Source organism: Cricetulus griseus, chromosome 8 (assembly GCF_003668045.3).
Source record: "Cricetulus griseus strain 17A/GY chromosome 8, alternate assembly CriGri-PICRH-1.0, whole genome shotgun sequence".
NCBI classification, from domain to species: domain Eukaryota; kingdom Metazoa; phylum Chordata; class Mammalia; order Rodentia; family Cricetidae; genus Cricetulus; species Cricetulus griseus.
This window is the reverse complement of record NC_048601.1, coordinates 68,415,420-68,429,932: the sequence shown is the minus strand read 5'-3', so window position 1 is coordinate 68,429,932 and position 14,513 is coordinate 68,415,420.

Sequence of the window (14,513 nt, the reverse complement as noted above, 5' to 3'; positions counted from 1 at the left end):
AAGAAGGGTTTCAAAATATGTCCGAGAATATACTCAACATACAACATCATACACTTGTGTTGAAATGTCTCTATATAACACCAATTAATATACAATGACTGTAAATGATGACATTTTTTAAAGATCCTATCGCGGGTAAATACCAATACGTAGTTAGGGAATGGTTAGGATATTTTATTTAGGGGGAAGGCCTTACTTACAGAGTTCCCTAGCCAACCCAGCCAGAAAGCAGAGCAAGCTGAAGAAGGGAAAAAGACAGGGCCCCCATTGTGGTCCCTAACTCTTTAAATTTATTCCATGTCACCCTGACATCACCTTGACCATGCCCTGATGGAGGTGTGGTTACGGTGACTCCCTACAAGATCCAACTGTTTGTGTTGACCTGAATGAAACATGGCTCTCTGGTCTGTCTTTACACATCAGTTTGAAAGGATGGAAAACTATATATATATATATATATATATATATATATATATTATATATATCAGAAATCCAGCCAAACTCTTTCAGTCATGGTCCATTAAAAAAAGGATACAATCCATATGTAGAATATAATTATTAACATTAAGTATGCACTTACCAATGGCAATGGCACATTCATATTCATCTTCATAGCATAGACACTTAAAGGAGACAGATACAATAACAGAAGGTGATTGCACTCATTGTCATCAGTAGAGAGTTCTTCTAGACCAAATCCACCACAGAAGTAAGCTTTAGAATTAAATGCACATTTATCAAATAGATTTAACCTACATCTAGAAAATTGTGCCATCTAATATTTTCAGAACAAATATCATTTCAATAGCCCAAGGAGCTTCTTTCTAAGTAGACTACATTTTGTTCCATCAAGCAAATCTTAACCAATATGAAATATAACTTATTTTAGAATATGGAGTAAAAGGAAGAGCAAAAAGCAACAGAAACTATATAAATGGACAGAGATCCGATAATACATGTGTAAATTTCCAATGGGTCACTGATAAAATTGGAGAAAATTCAACACAATATCTAGAATCAAATAAAAGCAGGAACACATCTTGCCAGAATCTCAGAGAGACAAAAGTTGGCGCTAGATGGTACTTTCCTACTAAAAATGTTAGCATTAAAATTCAAAGAGTTCTCAGCTGGGCTTTGGTGGTGCACGCTTTAATCCCAGCACTCAGGAGGCAGAGGCAGGTGGATCTCTGTGAGTTCGAGGCCAGCCTGGTCTTCAGAGCAAGTGCCAGGATAGGCTCCAAAGCTACACAGAGAAACCCTGTCTCAAAAAACAAAAACAAACAAACAAACAAACAAAAAATTCAAAGAGGTCTCAATTAAAACAAAGTCGTAACTCAAGATCTTAGGGGAAAAAAGAACAGGCTAAACCTAAATAAGTAGATAACAAGAAATAATTTTAAAAATCAGGACCAAATTAACAAAATAAAGACTACAAGACAGGAAAAAAGAATTCAGTGAAAGAAATAATTGGTTCTTGGAAACAAATTAAGATTGACAGTCTGGTAGCTGAACTATTCAGAGAGAAAAAAATTCACTAAATCAGTGAGGACATATTACAGAAAGCATCAATGGAATCTAGTGAATCATTAAGGAATGTTTTGAAAATAAAAATTTCAAAAAGTTAACCAAATCAGGAAAAATAATCAGATTAATTTCTAGAAACTTGTGGCTTGCCAAAACTGAAGATTTTATAAGACATAAATTACCACAGAAGATCCATAATCAGCAATGAATGTGATCGAGGAATAGTCTTCCAGCAGAAACTCCCAAAGCTATATGGACAAACTGCTGAACTCTATCAGACTATGGAAGAAAAATTATACCAATGCTCTTCAAACTAGTCCATAAAACAGAAAAGGCATCACAGTGAGCTCTTTCTATAAAACCTAGTGAAGGATACAATCCCAAAGGAAATACAAAGCAGTAACTTTGATAGAAACACACACACACACACACACACACACACACACACACACACACACACACACACTTAATAAAATACTTACAAACCAAATTGTATTACACATTAGAAAGACCATGCATCATTATCTAACTGGTGTCATTCCAGGGATGTGGCATACAGAAATTAATAAACAAAATGAATAATACAAATATATTCAAGAACAAAAAAACCCCATGATTCTCTAAGTAGAAACATAAAAGACTTTGGGCAAAAAATCACCATGGCATTATGATAAAAGCCCTGACAAGACTAGGAAGTGGGAGATTATTCTATAACATAATAAAGGCTATGAGTGACAGACCTCTGTTATTGTATGTGGGGTCAAACTGAAATCATTCTCTGTACATTTAGAGGTGAAACAAGCATTTTCTTATACTCTGAATTTCGGTGTACTACAGTGCTTGAATTCGTAGCCAGAACAATAAAGGAAGAAAAGAAATGAAAGGTACATAAATAAGAAAGGTCAGTTTTTCTCTATTTGCACATAATTTAAACCTGTATTTAAAAGATCATAAATACTTCATCAAAAGTTCAGTGATTTAATAAACACTTTCATTAAAGCAGTGGGATCGAAGATCATCTTACAAAAGTCGATAGTTTTTCTATAAACTAATAAGAAACACGGTGGGGAAGAAGTCATGGAGACAAACTCATTCACAAGAGCCTCAAAAATGTAGTAATAAACCTGCCTAATGAGGTGAAAGGCATCTATAATGATAACTATGAAACTAACTTCTGGACCATGTGGCTAACATCAAATGTGAAACACCAAGGGGCTTAGTTAAGAATAGAAGGTGGTAGTATATCTAGAGTTTTCATGTTGGTATAATTAATATTGTGAAATAGCTGTACTATCAAGAGTGTTCCACAGGTTCCATGAAATCTCCTATCAAAATTTAATCACATTCTTCACAGAAACAGAACAAATAAAAATCCCCCAAAAGAACAAGAAATGCATGAGAGCCTGAATAGCCAAATCAATTCTGAGAAAAAAAAGGAAGACTAGAAAGATGTGGGAGTTATCATAATATTGTATTTCAAAATACAGTGCAGAGGACTGGAAAACAGCTCAGTGGGGAAGATACTGTTCTTGTTCAGGACACACATTCAGTGTCCAGCTCCTTTATCAACTGACTCATGACTTCCCCCTGTAACTACAATTCCTTGGATACCTATTCCTTCTGTCTACTATGGGCAGCTGCACTAGTGTGTATACACACACACACACACACACACACACACACACACACACACACACACACACACACACACACTTAAAATTCTATAAATGCTGCACACACACTTAAAAATAGATCTCATTCACAAATTGTAATAAGAGCTATAATAGCCACAAAACCTGCAATGCCACCACTATACAACAATCATACCTAAGTCGCTGTATTTATTATAGCACATTCAAATAAGTTAAGTTATATCCCATGTGTCTTTCAATGCATATACAAATGAAGAAAGTATTTTATAAACATATATAGAATGGAGAATTATTCAGTTATGTTAAATAAATTGTACCATTTTCATGAAGAGCATAGAACTGGAAAACATGATGTTAACTAAAATATGACAAACTCAGCAAGACAAGTAACACATATTTTATTTTGTATGAATAATATAGATGTAACATATGAAAGAGGAGGATTATAGGAAAAGCAAAGGAGACCAGTAAGAGGGTAATAAAAATTATAATATGACTATGAGTGAAGTACCTTCTATATATATGAAAATGTCATAATGGAATTTAATATTTTATACAATTGACATCCAGTGATAAATCTGAAACAGAAGGTTATACTGAACAAAGCAATAGGCCACATCTGGAGAGTTCATGATTCTTCTAACATGGAGCATCTAAAGTGGCCAAACTCAGGCAGACAGGAGACAGAGTTGTAGTGTCAAGGTATGCCAAGTATGTTGATATTGTTTAATGGATGGTGTGTTTGTGATAGGAAATGTTTCAGGACATGACATGTAGAACAGTGTAAACAATACCATTAATTTGCCAAGACAGGAAACATGTTGGTAATAAAAATGAAGATATGTATATGCATATATGGCCATAGTCTAGGAAAGAAAGGACATTCCATAGTGACTAGTTTTAACTCTCCATTGTAGGAGTAATTTATAGGGAACAGTTACAGAGAATGGAATTCAGGAGACCAGGGTCATGTACCATAGTGCAGTCAAGCAATCAATCCTAGCAAATACTCTAAAAGTCACGCATGATATATTGACATTACCTACTACAGACAGCAGGATGAAGTCCAAGCAGAATTTGGGGATTTGGAGGCATGAACCAGGTAACTTTATCTAGCTTCCTTTCCATCTGATTGTTGCATCTGGTTTGGAGTGATTTGTGAATGTTGGAGAAGACGGTCAAATATCTTGATTATGCAAAGTATATATAAATGTTTTAATTATAATATATCTATTTCTTTAAAAAGAAAGGTGAAGAATGCTCTGACCCATTCTCTAAATAAACTCTTTCAGTGAATTTACATTAGTCTACCAGGAAACTCTTTAAGAACTCTGTGATGGACCTGAATTGAGGGCTTTGTGCAGGCTAAGTAAGCAATCTCCTAATGAGCCTACACCTGGGTACTTATTAAATCCATTTTTATTCATACAGTTGAGTATAATTTTGAAACTTGGCATGAGGATAATGTATGTACATATGGTTGTGGAATATACAATGGGAGTGTAGGGTACACATGTGACTGCAGTACAGTAAGAAATGGCTGCAGTAAGTATAATTCAATAACTAAATCCCTTTATTTTTAAAACTTATTGTTTAATAGTTCATACATGTATATAATGCACCCTGATTGCTCTCAAACGTCCATCCTCTTTTATGAACCTATACTCATGTAAAACCTCCTCCTCTAAGAAAGTCTCACTGCCATGTCCACATCTTTTTATTTTATGATCACCGGGTTTATATCCATGGCTGTCCATGTAACCACAGATGGGCACTATGCATTGGAACAAGCCTCTAGGCACATAACTGAAACCAATGACTATCTCTCCCAGCATCCTTCAAGATAGGCAGGAAAGTTCAGCAGGGAAAGGAAGATTCTACAGTTATACTCTGAGCTAGTTCATGCCTGCTCTTTTTCTCACCATAGGGACCCACTCATACGAGCTGATAATAAGTGATGAACTCTTTATATTTATGCACATTGATAAGCCCATAGGGAATATGTAATATTGTTTTCTGTTTCTGTAAGCTTCATTACAAAATGCCTGCTGCAGAAGTCTTAGCACCAAGGTGGTATTGGCCATGACTCTTCCTTTGTAGTAGCAATATTCCCAAGAAAGGTCATTGTAGGGTTATGTTGACCAAGATCATATTCCTGAAAAAATCAATTGCTTAGGGGAATCATACAAAGGCACACACACACACACACACACACACACACACACACACACACATTTATATCTATATCTATATCTATCTATATATCTATATCTATATATATCCATGAATAAACATGAAGTCTACCTCTGAGCAAACAGCATTTTATTTACTATTTAATAACACCCAGTATCTTAGTATCTTAGTTAATGCAATTAGAAGATTATATGGAGGTCTATCTTATCTCTTGAGTGAGCTGATGGGGAAAATGGTTTAAAAACCTTATAAAGCTATTATCTCACCATTATGATCCTGTATTAGGTAAAGAAAGGGTAAAAGAGAGCATTTTCAGTGCTGCATGCTGCACAGAATGGATGGTGAATATATAGGAAGAGGAGTCAAGAGTGACTGGCATGTTTGTACCTAATAATGAGAGCAGAAAAAAAACTACCTTCACCCTGTTAATATTTCTTCTCAAAACACAAAACTGAATGTATCGTGGTTTTACTACCTTTCTGTTCTCAATCAATTATTCACATCAGGAATGTGTTGTCTTTCCTTTATCAACACCACCTAGAAATGTGTGTTGTTTCTCAATGTCTTTCAGAGTCTTCTGTTTTCTGACAACAGTTTTGAGAAGGATGCTTGGTGTTCTATATTTGCCTCAAAATACACATAGAGATTGTAATATCTTGCTTGTTGGGTGCTTGTTTTGGGAACAGGCTCTTTCCATGTAGCACAAGTTGGCATTCAGCTCAGTGTTTCCTCTCTCATCCTTCTGAATGCTGAGATTACAGGAAAGTCCTGACATGTGTAGAACATGCCTTGTATCAAATAAATAAATATATCAAAAGTAGTTTTCATGGTGTCAAGCAGCCATTTACACATATTTACAAAAGCACTAGAGAGTAAATGATTTAGTCCTAGGATTGTGCAAATACCAACAAATTTAAGCTATTTGATGCTGCAGGACTATTCATAGATGCAAAACAAGTAGGCAAAGCTCCATTCCAACAAAAGTTTATTTGCAAAACACTTGGATGGCCAGAGTAGGAATCTAAAGAATAGTCTGTCAAACATCCTGCTTCTTCTATTTCCTACAAATTCTCCTATTTAATATTTCACAAGTAGTGACTCTACCTTTTCATTTCCAAAGTTCTTGCTCTTCAGGTGCTTCTTCAGGAAAATGAATATCTTATAAGAGAAAAATAACATGTACTGTGATTTCTAAACTCACAGCTTTAAATAGTTATTTATAAAATATCTATGTCAAGAATAACTCTAAGTAGGGTTAAGATTAACAATTGGTTCTCAAGTAACTAGTAGGAAAACAATGATGGACAGGTGTCGTTGCTAATATTTATCACAGAATCTAGAATGATTTAGCAAGCATCCCTTTAAAATGTGTGTGGCATCATCCCACAGCTGGGGTCCTGAACTTTCACAATAAGGAGTGTGAGCTGAGGATGAGCCTCTCCCTCCCCTGCCTCTTCTACCTGACTGTAGATGCAATGTGACAAGGTACTCCATTCTCCAATCATCAAGACTTCTTCACCATGCTCTCAAACTGTATGCAAAAATAAATCCTTCTCAAGTTATTTTCCTAATTTTTTTATAGAAATATAACTAATATAACAGATAAAAATAAGCTACAGCGCAGTGATTTTGAGACAAACACATGTTGAGGGTTTAGTCAATAGTGATGTCACTTCCACCAGATCCCTGTCATTGCTTAAAGAGGAGTTTAGATGTCAGGAGGCCATTGTGACTGTGGATTATGAACACTCAACCTTTCCATATCAAGACTAGCCATGTGTCCTGTACCTGATCCCTTGTGGTGCAGTGACAAGTTTGGTGTACATAGGAAGGAGTTTTATCTAATCACAGAAGCATCTAGATCCATCACACAACCCTATTCCCTCTAAAAAATGCCTCCATCTATTTAAGCTAATAGACTGAACCCACAATTGTGATAAATACCATGTATTTTTCTTAATACAATTTAGCAAACCCTGTAATTGTTTCAATGTATGAATCATCTCTCCTGGATCAGATACTGCCCTTTTCTGACTGGAATGTGATGCATTCTAACTTTGGTATTCATTGTAAAGACAATAAGAAATCATCTGGAAGACATTCTGTCTCCCACTTAGATATAATTTCCTTAAGCAAGGCAATTACACGTCTTTAACTTGGGAAAAGTTTTCTCAGATAGAAAAGAAGGGATATATTCTTCTGGGGACTTGGTAATTACAAGTCATCTCATTTATCTAAAAACAATTCAACATCTCTTTCTCAAGTTTAGGTCCTTTTCTGTGATGCTCACTGACCTAGATGTAAGTGGCTTGGCAAAGACCAGTAACTTCCACTGGAGCTTCAAATGTGATATTTAATTCTCAACTACCTCAATTCTGTGCCTATTAAAGAAAAATATATTTTGGGGGACAGTGTATAATGGACTGCAGAATAATTTATGTCTAGATTACAGTCAGAAATTGCCACCTAGTTACATAAATCTCTGCTAATCACAATTATAACAGTGTAAAAATTTCTCAGGACCTGGTCTCCTGTGTCTTATCCTTAAAACATGTTTCAGGCTAAGTCACTATTCTAGCTTGATTTCATTTGTAGCGGATGATGTAGCCACATGGTATTCATGGATTTTACACAAACTCTTAATGTAGTTACTGATTCTCAATATGCAGAGAGAGTCGTGTTACACATTGAGATTGCAGAATTTGTTCCTGATAATACAGAATTAACCTCATTGTTTTTACAATTACAGGAAACAGAAACATAAGCAATCCTCTATACATTACACATATCAGATCCCATACATGTCTGCCAGGCCCACTAGCACAAGGCAATGATGAGATTGATCATTTATTAACTGGAAGTGTGCTAGAAGCCTCAGAATTTCACAAGAAACATCATGTAAATAGCAAAGGGTTGAAAAGGACTTCTCCATCACTTGGCAACAAGCCAAGGAGATTGTGAGAAACTGTCCTACTTGTTCCTTTTATACTCATACACCATTGCCAGCAGGTTGTAATCCTAATCGCATTCAGAGGAATGAGGTTTGGCAGATGGATGTCTTTCACTTTGCAGAATTTGGAAATTTGAAATATGTGCATCATACTATAGACACATTTTCAGGGTTCCAATGGGCTACTGCTCTTGACTCTGAAAAAGCTGATTCTGTTATTATACACCTGCTAGAGATGATGGCAGTTATGGGAATACCTGCACAAATAAAAACTGACAATGCTCCAGCATATGTCTCCACTAAATTGGAACAGTTTTTCAAATATTATAGCAGAAAGCATGTCACCAGTATATCACACAATCCCACGGGACAAGCAGTGGTTGAGAGATCTAATAGAACACTTAAGGAGATACTCACAGATAGGCTTGGAAAGCAAAACCCCCCAAACATAGGTTGCATAATGCTTTATTAACACTAAACTTTCTTAATGCCAATGAAAAAGGACAAACATCTGCAGAAAGACACTGAAGTATGGGGGAAAAAAAGCTGAACTGAATCAGCCGGTGTACTTCAAAGATGTACTAAACTCTGTATGGAAACCAGGACATGTTACAATGGGCTAGGGGTTTTGCATTGGTTTCCACAGGAGAAGAAAAACTTTGGATACCATCAAAATTGATTAAGATTCAAGTTGAAAAGGTAAAACCTCTGGTCGAGGACAAATGAAAAGTATTCTACTAAGGTGTATCTTATAAACTAAATAGAAACCTCCCAAAGGACAGGGAAGTGTTTTGCTTTTATTTTCACAGGAAAACTCAAATCCATAAGTCCAAGAACACTGCATGGGTAGATGCTTAAAAAGAAAAGGTAGCTATAACCATCAAACAAAAGGAATGTGCCATACAGTGAAATTTACAGCTGTCTCTCAGAGAACTCTAATTCTTTTTATTTCCTAGTCCCTATTCAATTAAACCAATGCTGGATTTAGAGGTGGATTTGGCTTTCCTCCTCTAAAATCCAACCGTGTTGTTTAGCTAAACTTTAGAATTTCTGTATTGTATCAAGAAGCCAATTGATGTAATACAAAATAAGAGAAGGATTTGGGCACTGTGTTTGTTTTTTCTTGGCTCTTTTCTTGGCTCTTTCTTTCAAAGTGTATACCCTTTCATAATTGTTATGCTCCCATGTTTGCCTTTTTTAGTATACATAACTACACAAGCAAACATTTCTCTGCTAACTGTTTATGTTTGAGTCCCACACAGCCAATGAATACCTGCCTGACAGCAATCCCTGGACACCCCAAAAAGAAAATGGGCCACACCTCCTCAGCTGCACTGGATCCAACTTGCTCCATTTCAACTGACACTTGGGCTAGAGCTTTGGGTACTGACTTCAATCAAGTTGAGGATTTCAAGAAAGATCTTCAACCAAGCGAATGCCATCTAACATGGACTGGATACAATCCATTCAAGACTTTCACTACACTAACATTTTCCTCCCTCAGAACCCCACAAGGCTGTCATCATCCCATTTCAGCAGGAAGTAACTTGGAGTATGCTATGCCCCCTTCCCCCCATTGTTGTATCTAAGGATAGTGTATATACCTAGTTAGGGATAGCATCCTATTGTTTATGGTTGGGATTGGAAGGAGGTGTTCAGGCTTGGACACCTCTTTTAGATGACTTTAGGGTTTAGTTAAAATAGACATGGTTAGGATGTGACATAAGCAGATTGTTGTATCTTCTTATATTTCACATTTATGATTGTTAATTTTGGATACTTTATACTCTTAAGCTTTAATCCTGTTTTAGACTTAAAGGGGAATTGTAGGGGATGCTGTAGCCACGCCTGCTTAGGGGATGACTACAGGTGTGCCTGACCACACCTGGGAGGGAGTGGTCAGGGTGATGTAGGGAAAGTGGTAGAGTGAGGGACACTCACGAGGCGGGCCCCTGCTTTAGTTTTCGTTTTTCGGCTTGCTGTACAAACTGCTGCCTGCAGGCTGGCTAGGTCGCTCTGTAAGTAAGGCTTTTCCCTATTAAATTCCCTTGTATTTTTACCTGGCTCTGTATTGGTAATTTCCCACATTATTTCGTTAGCTGTGATAAGCACCACAACCAAAAAAACTTGGGGAAATAAGGGTTTCTTTGGCTTACACTCCACTGTCAGAACCCATCATTGAAGAGACTCAGAGCAAAAAACACAAGTAGAAATGTGATTGCAGGAACGAAAGCAGAAGCAATGGAGGAATGCTCCTTATAGGCTTGATCTCACTGGCTTGCTCAGCTTTTTTTTCTGTATAATCTTGGACCACTTGACTCCTACAGCAGGTTGTGTCTATTTAAATCAATTAGCAACTGAGAGTATGCTTTACAAAAATGACCATGAGCTAACGTAATCTAGGTAGTTTCCAATTTAGAGTTCCTCTTCCCAGGTGACAGAAAACTTATTATGATAGCTACCACTAAATACATGGAAACATCACCACTCTCTATAAGTTATAGTTTAATTCTAGAATGTTCTCTAAGTCTCACATTAAAGGTTGAGCCTCCAGCTTGACTTTGCCAGAGAGGACTATAAGCTTTTAAGACTGCTGGAGGCTAATTAACTTGACTACATCTGGGATGAACTAAAACCTAAAAGTTGAAGGCACACCTGTGAGAGATTTCTGCTTATTTTGAAGTGGGAAGGTCTACTTTTAATCTGGATCATTGTGGCAGGAAGATGCACCTCTAATCCAGATCTAATCTGGGCCATGTGTTCTGCTGGAAGCCTATATAAGGATATGGGAGAAGGAAGCTTTTGCTCCCTGCCTGCTTGTTTTTACATTCAATAGCAAATCCATTCCTTCAGTTACATTAAGTCTACTTCTTCAGCATTCTAGCATATACTGAAGACCAGCTGAGACATCCATTCTTATGGATTGAGCAACTTCTGGGTTTTTGGACTTTCCATCCATTGCTAGTCATTATTTGATTAGCTGCAGCTCAGGCTATGGATCTACAACTGTTTTATTGCAGGCCCAGATTTAATGGGGCCAATTGGTCATTATTAGATGGACTGGTAAATTCCCTGGTCTCTAAGTGGCCTTACTGCTCTGTTTCTGGAGATGTTGACTTCTAATCCTGGAAGTATTTCAGATGAGCTAATGACATGCTCAGGGTTTCTGGAATTTTCAATCCCTTTTGTTTTTCCTGCTGCACTGGGGGAAATATGTAAGAGCCATAAGGAGATATCTGCTCCATCTCTTCTTGTGTCTAATCTCCTCCTAGTGATTCCTACTGAACAAACCAAACAGCCACCTGGAGATAAAGCAAACTTGGAATTGTGCTTTCATCCCTCCCCCAGTAATTCAGAACACAGACAGATGTCTGATCAATGGTCATTGGATGTTGTTACAATTGGTTCCTCAGATAAGTAACCTAGCATATTAAATGTTGTCATAGTGTCAAAGTGAAATCTGCCACTGTGATTGATATTTGATATTGATATTTGATGTACTGATTAAGGCTATAAGCACTCATTCAAATTTTGGCTTTCTTACTTATCTCATTTTGTACATTTCTACAAGACGTATTTAGTTTCTCTTCTGAGAGAATCTTAGTTTTCATTATTTCCTTAGATTTTGTGATTGCAGAATGAGGGATACTCACTCACTTGCTGTAATGTTCAATGTATCATGCATCTGTGGTTGAAGATACCCATGCAGGTAAGGAAGGCAGTACCTTCAGGGTGTAATGTCACTACATAGCACTGATTATTGTTTAAAAGATGGATGAAATACACATTTTTCTTGTTTTAAAATTATAAACGATACGATAAATGAAAATAGTTACTGCTAAGGTTAGTGAGGGATGACTGATGATTTTAAGAACCCAAGTGACACAAATATACCTTGGAAATTATTATTCTGAGCCTGGCATTTTGAAGCCTTGGTGGGTAGGTGGTAAGGGAACCACAGAAATGAGGTAGCAATCATTTATGACAACTTTTGGGCAGGAATGAAATGAGTTATAAATTTAATCAAGAACGATGTAAATGAAGATATTCCCCACTCTAAGAAGCTTACTGTGTATTTAGGTAATAAGGATGTGACTTGAAATTGTTCCTCTGATGGTAATACCACTGATGTATAAGCAATTGCTCTTAGTTCCCAACAGTAGTCAACCAGGGAAAGTGGAAATTGTTTAACAGGGAAATCCAGAAGAAAGATGTACTTGGAAGAGGGACTCTGTTAACTTCCCTTTGCTTTCTTTTATTCATTCTCTGTAAAAATATTTCTGTATTATAAAATAACTTTTTTTAGAAAAATGGAAACAAGAAAATCTCCTAAATTTCTTCAGATGTCATTAAATATAAAAATCTAGTCTCTTTTCCTTTGATGGCTTTACCCATGCATGCTACGAATATTCTGGATAGTCTACATGTTAACACAATGTAGTTTAAGGCGGAATACCTACCCCATAACCACTACTAGAGTTTTAACAGTACTGAGACTGGTGTCAGCTGGTGAGCCATATCAGTGGCAGTTGACATGTTTAGTCATTATGAACAGTTGCTTCCTTTCTTTAAACATAGATACAAAAGAGTAAATACAGTAGAAGTCAGGTATGAACCTACTTATCAAGTCTGAAGTCACTACCTCTAAAGACTCAGGGTGTAAAAATTAGAAAGAATGCCCAAGGCAGAGAATATACTGTGTTTATTTTGATTCTGTTACTGTTCCACCACTAGCCTTCACAGAGTAATTTAATTTGGCCCTTAAAGCGTCCTTTGAAGTTGTGTTTGCTCAGTTCCAGAATCCTGCTGGCAACCAGTTCTAATTACTGGCAGCTGTTTCATTGGTTCCTGGCAAAAACGTGGGTCTCTGAATTTCTTCCACTTCTAAGACAGTCCCTGCCTCTGCCTCAGTCAATAGGTAATACATTTTTTCCACATATACAGTGTATGGGAGAAAAAAGAAGCCAAAACCTGGCCTGGTTATAAAATGAAGTATACATATTTAAGACAGAGAGAAAGACAGAGACAGAGAGCAAAGCTTTATTGAGATGCTTTTGGCTCGACTGAAACCAAGAGATGAGTTGAAACTTGCTTGAAATCATTGGGTAGAAAAGCAACCACAAAACCAGAACTGTACACTAATCACATTATATAAAATCACAGGAAAGATAAGGGTATGCATATTTTTTATTTAAATAAGAAACAAGCTTGTTCCACATGTAAATACCAGCTCCCTTTCTTTCCCCTCTTCCCCTGCCTCCCCATCAGCCCCACAACACATCCCTCACTGCTCCACAGGGAGGGTGAAGCATTCCATGAGGATCTTCAAAATCTGTCATATAATTTGGAGCAGGGCCTATGCCTACTCCTGTGTGTCTAGGCTGAGAGAGTATCCCTCTATGTGGAATGGGCTCCCAAAGTCCATTCGTACACCAGGGACAAACACTGATCCACTACCCAAGATCCCATAGATTGCCCAGGGCTCCTAACTGATTCCCATGTTCAGGGGGTTCCAGATCAGTAGCATACTGGTTTCCCAGCTATCAGTCTGGGGTCCTTGAGCTCCCCCTTGTTCAGGTCAGCTGCTTCAGTGGGTTTCTCTAGCCTGGTCTTGACCCCTTTGCTCATCACTCCTCGATCTCTGCAATTGGATTCCAGGAGTGTCTGCTTCTGCTTCCATCAGCTACTCGATGAAGGCTCTAGGATGGCAACCAGGGTAGTCATCAATATCATTATCGGAAAGGGCATTTAAGGTAGCCTCTCCACTATGGCTTAGAATGCCAGGTGGTGTCATCTTGTAGATCTCTAGAATTTCACTGGTACCAAGACTCTCCTTAAACCTGTAATGCCTCCCACTATTATGGTATCTCTCATCCTGCTCTCCTCTATTCTTCCCCTACTCGATCTTCCTGCTCACTCATGTCCTCCTGTCCCCCCCTATTCTCCTCTTTTCTTTCTCCTAACTCACTCTCCCCTCCCCCATGCTCCCAATTAGCTCAGGAGATCTTGTCCCTTTCCCCTTCTCCGGGGGAACACGCATGTCCCTCTTAGGGTCCTCCTTTCCTAGCTTCTCTGGCAGTGTGGATTGTAGACTGATAATCCTTTGCTCTATGTCTAATATCCATATGTGAGTGAAGACATACCATGTTTTTCTTTTTGTGACTGGGTTACCTCACTCAGGATGGTTTCTTCTA